Source organism: Pinus tabuliformis, chromosome 9 (assembly GCF_031772625.1).
Source record: "Pinus tabuliformis cultivar Carrire ecotype Pingquan chromosome 9, CPIR1, whole genome shotgun sequence".
In the NCBI taxonomy this organism is placed as follows: Eukaryota; Viridiplantae; Streptophyta; class Pinopsida; order Pinales; family Pinaceae; genus Pinus; species Pinus tabuliformis.
The window spans coordinates 1,463,249,644-1,463,259,978 of NC_142307.1; positions in this window are offsets into that span (position 1 = coordinate 1,463,249,644).

Sequence of the window (10,335 nt, forward strand, 5' to 3'; positions counted from 1 at the left end):
TAAGTCGACAAACAAGGCTGGAGTCTGTTTGTATGAAGCCAATGGGTTGTTCCATATAGATTTCTTCCTGCAAGTCCCCATGCAAGAAGGCAGATTTAACATCCATCTGATGGACTTCCCATTTTAAAGAGGCAGCAAGGGAAAGAACAAGGCGGATAGAGTTCATTTTGGCAACAGGGGAGAAGGTTTCAGTGTAGTCAATGCCTTCAACCTGTGAAAAGCCCTTAGCAACGAGACGAGCTTTATGTTTATCAACTTTCCCATCTGGTCCATACTTGGTTCTGTAAACCCATTTACATCTAACAAGTTTGCGTCCCTTTGGTAGAGGAACAAGATCCCATGTATCATTTGTCATCAATGAATGATATTCTTCATTCATAGCTGCTTCCCAATGTGGATGGCCTGAAGCTTCTGCAAAAGTGTCAGGATCATGATTTACTGGAGCTTGAGCCAGTAAAGAAGAGGCTCTTTCAAACTGAGAACGTGTACGTCGCTGATCTGTAGGATCACCGGCAAGATCACCTGCTGCATCCCGAGTAGCACGGACCCATCTTGGAAGTTGAGGATCCTGAGAAGGTGGGGGAGGATTATCATCCTCGCTTTCATCATCTGAAGAAGAAATGTTTTCAAAAGTAGAAGAGATAGGAAGAGGTGGCACATCCGCCGGACTAGGCTCGCAGGCCGATTTATTTTCATCAAATTTTACATCTCTTCTAATGATAACATTTTTGGACTTAAATGGAATAAGTCTATAACCTTTTACATCTTCAGAATATCCAACAAAAGTACATTTCTCACTCTTAGGTTCTAAAGCTTTATGCTTTTCATCTGGAATATGGGCCCATGCTTCACTTCCAAACACACGAAAGTGACTTACATCTGGTTTAATGGAACTCCAAGCTTCTTCTGGAGTGATATTCTCTAGAACCTTAGTAGGAGTGCGATTGATTATATAATTTTCACAATTAATTGCTTCGGCCCAAAAACTAAGACTGAGTCCTTTAGATTGCAGCATACAATTAGCCATTTCCTTTAAGGTGCGATTTTTCCTTTCAGCTACACCATTTTGTTGTGGAGTGTATGGAACAGTATGTTGCATTTGAATTCCATTTTCGGTGCAAAAGTTGATGAATGTGTTTTTAACATATTCTCCACCATTATCAGTTCTTAGCTTAAGAATTTGATGTCCAGATTGTTTTTCAACAAAGGCTTTGAAGGCCAAAAAGGTGTTAAATACTTCGCTCTTGAGTTTTAAGAAGTATACCCAAGTGCGTCTGGAGAAATCATCAATGAAAGTTAAGAAGTACTTGCAGCCAGAGAATGAAGCAACAGGAAGAGGACCACATAAATCACTGTGCACAAGCTGTAAAGGGGCTGAGGCGTGCCAAGAGGCACGTTTGTCAAAACTGTCCCGATGATGTTTTCCGAGTACACATCCGGAACAAACACCATCTCTGCAAGATACCATAGGAAGACCTGTCACCATATTTTCTTTACATAGATGCTGAAGGGAGCGATAGTTTAAGTGACCAAATCGCTCATGCCAAAGTTTGCTCACTTCATCATTATGAGCAACAAATACTGAGGGAAGATTTGATGACCCAAAGTTGTGAAACTTATACAACCTTTTGGAATCATCAGCAAGACCAGTAGCTAGAATCTGTTTAGGATCTTTTAGATCCTTGATTACAACATCATGAGGTGAAAATTCAACAATTTTACCTTCACCTGAATGAGTTATCTGATAGACAGATAGAAGGTTGCAGGATAAGGTTGGAACACATAATACATCATTAAACTGACCATTGTCTAGATGAACAGTTCCAGTCCCTACAACATTAAGAGATCTATCATCACCAACATATATATTTTTGGTGTTACAATCATTTAAAGAAGAAAACATGGCTTGGTTTTTGGCCATGTGACAAGAGGCTCCAGAATCAATGAGCCACTCATGAGAATGAGAAGAAGAAGAAGATACATTTAATGCATAACCAGACTGAGATGATTGACAATGACATGCAAAAAGTGCCATTCCGGAAGTTGAAGTTGAAGTAGGCTCCACATGGATGTTATGTTTCTTCATTGCGGCTTCCAAGGCTTCCATCTTCTTAAAGCATTTAGATTCTAAGTGGCCATCTCGATTACAAAAGTTACAATGTCTATCAGTCTTCTTCCATTTGTTTTTATTGGTCTTATCATTTTGCTGAAATGATCTTTCATTTTGAGGCTGAGATGGTTTAGGACCATTCTTTTGAGGATATGACTTCTTAGGATTCTTTGAATTTGGTTGCTGCTGGGCGGCTAACGCTTTCGTGGAAGAGTTTCCAAGATTAAGAAGACCAAGGTGTAAGAGTTTTTCTTGTTCTCTTATTAAGGAATCACAAAAGGAGTCAAAGGAAGGGGCCTTGTAGTCTTGTCCTTGACAAATGAAAGCTTCCCTTGTAGAATGGAAAGTGGAAACAAATACAGAGTAGGCTGGTCCCAACTTAGTAAGGATGGAATAAATAAGGTTACCATCTTCTTTCTTAACTTTAACACCTTCCAAGAGATATCTAAGGGTCTTGAATTTGGACAAGAAATCTTCAATGCAAGAAAAATTATTAGGATCCAAAGTAAGCAGCTCATTTTCAAGTTGATGGGCTCTAATTTCATTTTTAATCCCAAAAACTTTAGCGAGTTTTTCTAATGCTTCATGAGGAGTCTCAAGTTCTGCAATGTGGAATCTAAGATCAGGAGAAATAGACATCCCTATCAAACCACGTGCTTGATCTTGTCTATTTTCCCATTTTGCAGCCTTGTCTTCATCTTTTGGTTTCTTCTCTTGGTCTGTGGCTATTCTGAAGAGACCTTTACTTCTAAGTAAATCTTCCATGTAGGCTACCCATTGGAAGTAGTTAGTGCTGTCAAGAATGACTTGGCATGGACTTTCCATTTTTAAAAAAAACTGAAGCTGAAGATGCTGAAAGTAAGTGTTCCAATGGATAGATCTCGAAAAAATAGGCGGTTTTAAAAAAAAACGGCTCTGAAAAAGGCTTCCGGATGAAGAAGTTATGGCTTTTTAAAAAAAAAATTGTTGACGTTGCCGGCAAAGTGCGCGAATGAAAAAAAAAAAAAAAAAAAAAAAAAATCCGCCCCCACAAAATGGAGACTTGAACCCAAGACCTCTACTCTCTTAAAATAGCTTTGAACCAATTGATCTATACAAAAAATTTGAGAGAGAGAGAGAGAGAGAGAGAGGGGGGGCCTTGGTTTGCGTGCTTGCCTTGAGAAAGCTCTTTTTCCCTACAAAACACAAAACACAAAACCCAACACGAATATGCAAAGAAAAACGAACCTTGCGGCTCGAAGTTAGCTTTAGCCAAAAAACTAGAAATTTAAAAAAAAATCTCAAAGTTAGCTTTAGCCGAAAAACTAAATATTTTTCTCAATGTTTCTGATTTTCCGAGATCACACTAAGGTGCAGGGAAAAGAGCATACGCATGAGAAAAATCCTTCCTTTCTGTTTCTGATTTGCCCAGATCACACAGAGTCGCAGGGCAAAGAGCATACGCAGAAATGAAAGGTATAGATCCGGTTAAAAAAAAACTAAATAAACTGAGACCGAAATAAGCAGAGAGAAAATAACAGTAAACTGCAAAAAAACACTGTATACCTCCCGATCTGAAAAATGACGCAGCTAGGGCTACCGGAAACCTTTTCGCGTGAAACAAAAGGGGTTCCTCACTGGAACAGATGCTCCGAACGCAACAGAGCAGTCCTCTCGGCCCGAAAGCAGTCAGAAACAGCAGATCTAGGAAACGACAGCCGCATGCAGTTCTACCGGCTTCAGATTTGGATCACCAACGGACGCGGCCCTCAAATAGCTCTGATACCATGTAGGAATTTACAGGGTAAGTTCCTCAGAAAGAACACCAAAAGGACACTGCTCACAACCAGATCTCAAATCAATACACCAGTATTTTTGACGTGGTTAAAACCCTCAAAGTGCAAGGAGGGAAACAGTCCACGGCCTGTCCCAACGTGGGTACTACAGGCAATTTATTAATCAAAGAATGAAAATTTACATAAGCTTCTCTCATGCACGGATTACCCGAACAATGACCCTCCATGCGCTTTAAATAGAACTCATGGACCAATCGGGTGTCAAGCCACGGATCAAGTGTCGGTAATACCGAGGTGAGAGTGAACCGTCGGATCACTACATATCGTGACCGTCGGATTGTAAGTTACAAAATGTACAACGGTAAAGAAACACACTTTACCTAACTCTAACCTAACTCTATACTAGACCAAGTTGAACTTAACTATATCCTATGTGTCGGAATATCCTAACAGATCTGCACCATCAACAATGTCAGGATCAAAAACCTGTATATTTCCATCATCAAAAGAGTCACCTGAATCAAAACAATTATCCGGATCTGTACCAAGATCTTCTAAGATAATGCCAACAATGCATTATTAGAAACATATGCCCCCTCCCGAACTTATTGTACATAAACTGTGAAGATGAAGAAGACCAAGAAATAGACTGGATTTTATTGGAGAAATCTTTCCTCATTCGTCAAAACAACATTGATACATTTTAGAGTTATGTTATTAATAATTTAATTGCGAGCCTCTGAAGAGCGACGACAGGATTGAAACCCTACAAAACCCTGAGCTCGGCTCGGCAAGCCAGCCTGCAGAATCGACCAATACAAGACAGATCTGCAACGAAGCTCTCACCTGATACGCTCCATGCACAACTCCGGGGGGGGGGGGGGGGTTCGACCCCCCCTTATTTTACGCCTTTCATTTTCGGCAGCATCCTTATGGAAACCCCCAACTTCCCTACCAGCTCTAGATTTGAGGGAACCAGCCACGAATCAGAGCCAAAAGGAACTGAATCAGCGGGGCACAATCCCAATCGACACAGAAAGCAAGAATCATCCCCATGCAAGCCCATCTCAAAGGAAATACCAAGACTAATCATTGAAGATCCATGGATAGACGAATATAGAGACCACATGAGCAAACACACCCTGATCTGCAGATTCATGGGGGTTCGACTGAATGAAAAGGCTCTATGCTGGTGGATAAACCAGAAATGGAAACCCAAAGGGGATTTTGAGCTCCAGCTAGGATCAAGAAGCTTTTTCACCATCATCTTCGCCCACAAGGAAGACCAAGATCGTATCTTCGAAGGAGGGCCATATTTCTACAACTCTGCTGGACTATACATCACGTATTGGAGGCCAAAATTCGCTCCAGAACAAGAGGATTTCAAAAAAGTTCCAGTATGGATTCGACTTCACTCTATGCCTGTGGATTACTGGAACAAGAGAACCTTGGAGGCCATAGGAAACAAGTTGGGAGTCTTCATCAAAGCCTCAGATCTAACATCACAAGGTAAGTACACGGCTTATGCTAGAATCTGTGTTTACTTGGATATTTCAAGACCCCTCCCAGGCCATATGGAGTTGATCCACAGAGGAGTGCACTGGAAGCAAACCATTGATTATGAAAATATCCCATTCAGATTCCAAACTTGCCGCCAGCATGGCCATCTCAGCCACAGATGCCCTGTCAATCAATCACAGCCCAAAGCACAACAGGAACAAGGGGAAACTCCAGCTTCTGGCTTCACCCCCGTTTCAAGAAAGAATAAAGGTAAAAGAAGCAAAAAGGCTCCAAAACAACCCACCAACACTACCCCCACCAACAAGACCCCCACCCAGCAAAATAGCTTTGAAATTCTGGGAAATCTTGACTCATTGGAGCACCCAACAGCTCCTCAGGCCCCCACTGATCATAATCTAATAGATTCAAGCCAACCCACACCTACCACCAAAGCCCTAAGCTCAATCTCTGACCCAACCCATGCCCAGGCACCGCAACACCATCAGGACTCCTCTTCCTTCTAGAATACCACCAGCCAAAACTCAAAGCAAACCCAACAACACATAGAAATGCATTTAGATCAGCCCTCCACAACCCCCTCAATCAATCCTCTGGAGGAGATCCTTGGTGATATAGATCTTCAAAAGGTCAACGAGCAATGGTCCAAATTGGGAGTCGATTCCATTCCTCAAGACCATTTGGAACAGATAGAAATGGCCTACTTGTAGCTGGAATACATCAACCAGAATGCAGCCAAAAGGCAATGGGGAAATAGCAGCCAAACAGGAATACAAGCCAACATGGATCTGGATCAATATAAACCACAGGGACCAGGCAGGAAAAGAGGGCACAAATCCACAAGACAACAGATACAAGAGCTGGGCAGACGCTTAATCAATGAGGGGAAAATCAGGGCATTGGTCCTTTCTTCTCCAAAGACTGCTCAATGAAAATCACAACCTGGAACATCATGGGGCTCAACGAAACCTCCAAAAGAAGGATCCTGAAAAACCGCCTATTCTTGCAGCACCCAGACATTGTCCTACTACAAGAATCCAAATGATCTTCCAAGAGCATGGAAACTCTAAAAAAACTTGTTTCCAATAGTCATCAATGCATCAACATAGATGCAATCGGGTAGCAGGAGGGTTGATCACATTCTGGAACAAAAGCAAATTCATAATACAAAATGCTCTGTCCACCAAGCACTCTCTATCGGTGATTTTTAACATGCCAGATTCAGGGCAATTGATCTGCGTTACCAATGTATATGGACCCCAACGACTTCAGGAAAAGCTGGAGATGCTGCTAGACCTGGATGAAGTCAGACAACACCATGGGGCAGATCACTGGATTTTAGGAGGAGACTATAATATGATTACCAATCTAGCAGAGAAAAAGGGAGGACTACGAAGACTGGATAAGGACTTGGAAGCATTCAACACTTTTATTGCTGCTTCCAAACTCATTGACATCCCCACCGTCAATGGTCTACATACCTGGAACAATAAGCAAGGAGGAAACCGACAGATAGCTTCAAGGCTTGACAGATTCCTCATGTCGGAATCCATTCAGCTGAAAAACATAGACATGGAGGCCAGCATTCTGCCCTTAGGAGGATCTGATCACTGGCCAGTGTAGATCCACTTCAATAATTTGGATAAACCCCAAAACAGACCTTTCAGATTTGAGGCCTTTTGGACAGATCACCCATCATTCATGCAGAATATACAAAACTAGTGGACTCAAACTACCATAAGGAGTGACAACATCATGTACATAATCCAGTAGAAGCTCAAAACCATAAATACCAACCTCAAAAAATGGAACAAAGACACCTTTGGCGACATAATGCAAGCCAAAAAAGAACTCGAGGTAAAAATGGTGAACCTCCAACAAACTTTGATCACAGAAGGGCCCAATGAGGAGCGGAACACTCAAGAATCGATTCTGCAAAGGCAATGGGAAGAAAGACTAAAACAGGAAGAGCTACTGTGGAGACAGAAATCGAGAGTGCAATGGTTAAAACAAGGCAAGCGCAACACCAGCTTCTTTCACAAGTCTACCATCCAGAATAGAGCGTTTAATCGCATCCTATCCCTCAAAACTGCAGATGGCGATCAAGTCTTCTCAAGGGATCACATCTGATCTGAGCTCAACTCCTACTTCACCTCTCTTCTCAACGAACCCCTTCAAGATCAATCCCAAGCCATAAAGGAAATTTTGGGGGCCATACCCAGCTTAGTTATAGAGGATCAAAACGCCCTGCTTCTAAGAGAGTTTACTGAACAGGAAATTGAAGAAACCGTCTTCTCCATGGCCACGAACAAGGCCCCCGGACCTGACGGATTTACAATTGAATTCTTCAAGGCGTGCTGGCCCATCATTAAAGCTGACCTTCTTATTCTTGTAAGAAACTTTCACAGAACCAAGAAAGTCCTTCCTGCCATCAATGCCACTTTCCTTACCTTAATTCCCAAATCGAACCAGGCTGACTCCCCTGATAAGTTTTGCCCCATAACCCTTTGCAATTTCCTCTATAAAATCCTTTCCAAATTGATGGCTGATAGACTTAAATCCATCCTCCCCTCAATCATTTCTCAAGAGCAAACTGGCTACGTCGAAGGCAGATAGATCACTGGCAGCATAATCCTCACCCAGGAGGTATTGCACTCTCTCAAATCAAATAGATCTCCAGGCATGTTAATCCAGCTTGATCTGTCCAAAGCCTTTGATAGAATCAGCTGGCAATACATGAAGGCAATCCTCCAAGCTTTTGGATTCAGTCAGCTATGGACAAACTGGATAATGGAACTGGTTTTAGGTGCCTTCTTCTCTATACTGCTAAATGGAGGACCCCTACAACCCTTCAGTCCATCCAGAGGTATGAGACAAGGAGACCCCCTGTCTCCTTTTCTATTCATCATAATGGCATAAGGGCTAGGAAGATCCTTAACCAAGGCAAAGCAACAAAACCAACTCAAAGGAATCAAACCGGTACACCAAGGACCCACTATAACGCATCAGCAATTCGTGGACAATACCATGCTCATGGGCGCCCCCACAGTACAGGAAGCTCGCACCATCAGCAAGGTGTTAAAAACATTTTTGGAAGCCTCAGGTATGGAAATCAACCTAACCAAATCCAAACTTTTTTTCTTCAACACATCCATTCCTATGCAGATAAATCTCCGCAGAATTCTGAATATTCAAAAGAACGCCCTTCCAACCAAATACCTTGGTGTACCGCTTTCAGAACATGCCTATAGATCGAGCAACTGGGAAGCCCTCCTCAACAAGATGAGAGCTAGGCTAAGCAGCTGGACCCACCGGGCACTAAACATGGCCAGCATACTGATACTGATAAAGTCCATCCTTCAAACCATGCCAGCCTACATGTTCTCAGCACTTGCAGCCCCCAAGGTGGCGTACAAAACCATCTGAAACATTCAGCGCTCCTTTCTCTGGAATGGACCCTCTAAGAAATCCAAATGGGCCCTCCTCAAATGGATAGACATCTGCAAACCAAAAATGGAGGGAGGTTTGGGCCTTCGAGACCCTGAGATATCAAGCAAGGCCGTAGCATCAAAAATCTGGTGGAGATGGGTTGAAAATCCTGACTCCCTCTGGAGCACCCTGTGGAAAGCGAAGTATACAACCCAAATCAGGGACAAAGACCTCATCCGTCTTACAGGCACCACTCAAGGATCCCTAATCTGGAACAAAGCCTGGGAAAATAGACATATTGTTCAGCTGCATAGCTTCTGGGAAGTACACCAAGGCAACACAGCCCTATTCTGGGAAGATTCCTGGCAGTAGCTTCCAACCTTGGAACACCCAGACTGGAACACTCTTAAAAGAGCCATGCAGGAGGAAGGCAATATTACGGTAGCAGACTACTGGCAACCGGAAAGCGAAGCAACCATATGGCAGAACTGGATTTCTAGAGAACAATGGCATACCCCAGCAGGACCAAGAAATGTAGACCTTTTTCTACAAGACTTGGACAAAAGAAGAATCCTCAGATCCAACAAAGAGGACATCCTAAGATGGGGAAGTAACCCCAAAGGCACGTTCAATCTCAAAGAAGCTTATAAGCTCTTGGCAGCCTCCACGGATTAGCAATCAGACCACAAATGGCAAACCTTGTGGAGCAGAGGAACTTGGCCAAAAATTACACTTTTCTCTTGGCTAGTCCTACATAACAGGGCTCTCACTTGGGACAACCTTCAGAAACGAGGTTTTGTAGGCCCTTCTCGATGTATGATCTACGAGAATGGTTCGGAAACACTCAATCACCTGCTTGACACCTGTCCCACAACTTTCTCTCTGTGGGATGGCATGGCCATGGTCTTCAGACAATCAGATAGAGACAGAAATTCCATCCAAATTTCACTAAGCCAGTGGAGATCTTGCATATCCTCCAATCCCTTGGTCAAAAGTGCCTGGAATTTAGTTCCGGGTGCATTATTTTGGATCCTATGGAAAGAGCGAAATGCAAGAATATTCAAAAACATAGCCACAGGAGTTCATATGCTGATAAGGAAAGTTCGATTGCTAATCACAGAAACAGTCAACGCCATGGGCATACAAAAGATAGAGGGCAACGCATCTCCAAATGAGGCAAGAATAATACAGATACTGCTTCTTCAAACAAGGACCAACTCTGCTGGAAGGAACCAGACCTCAACAGGAATGACACAGGACAAATGGACCCTGCCCCCATTTAACAGATTCAAACTCAACTTCAACAGGGCTTCAAGACAAAACCCAGGCATGGCAGGATATGGGGGAGCAGTACGGGATCACACAGGAGCAATTCACCTCATCTATCACGGCAATCTCGGAGTGAACACCAATAATGTAGCAGAACTAATCGCTCTCCTCCAAGGCCTCACTCTGGTTGGTCGATACAAAATCCTACCTCTGATAGTGGAGGGCGATTCAGAG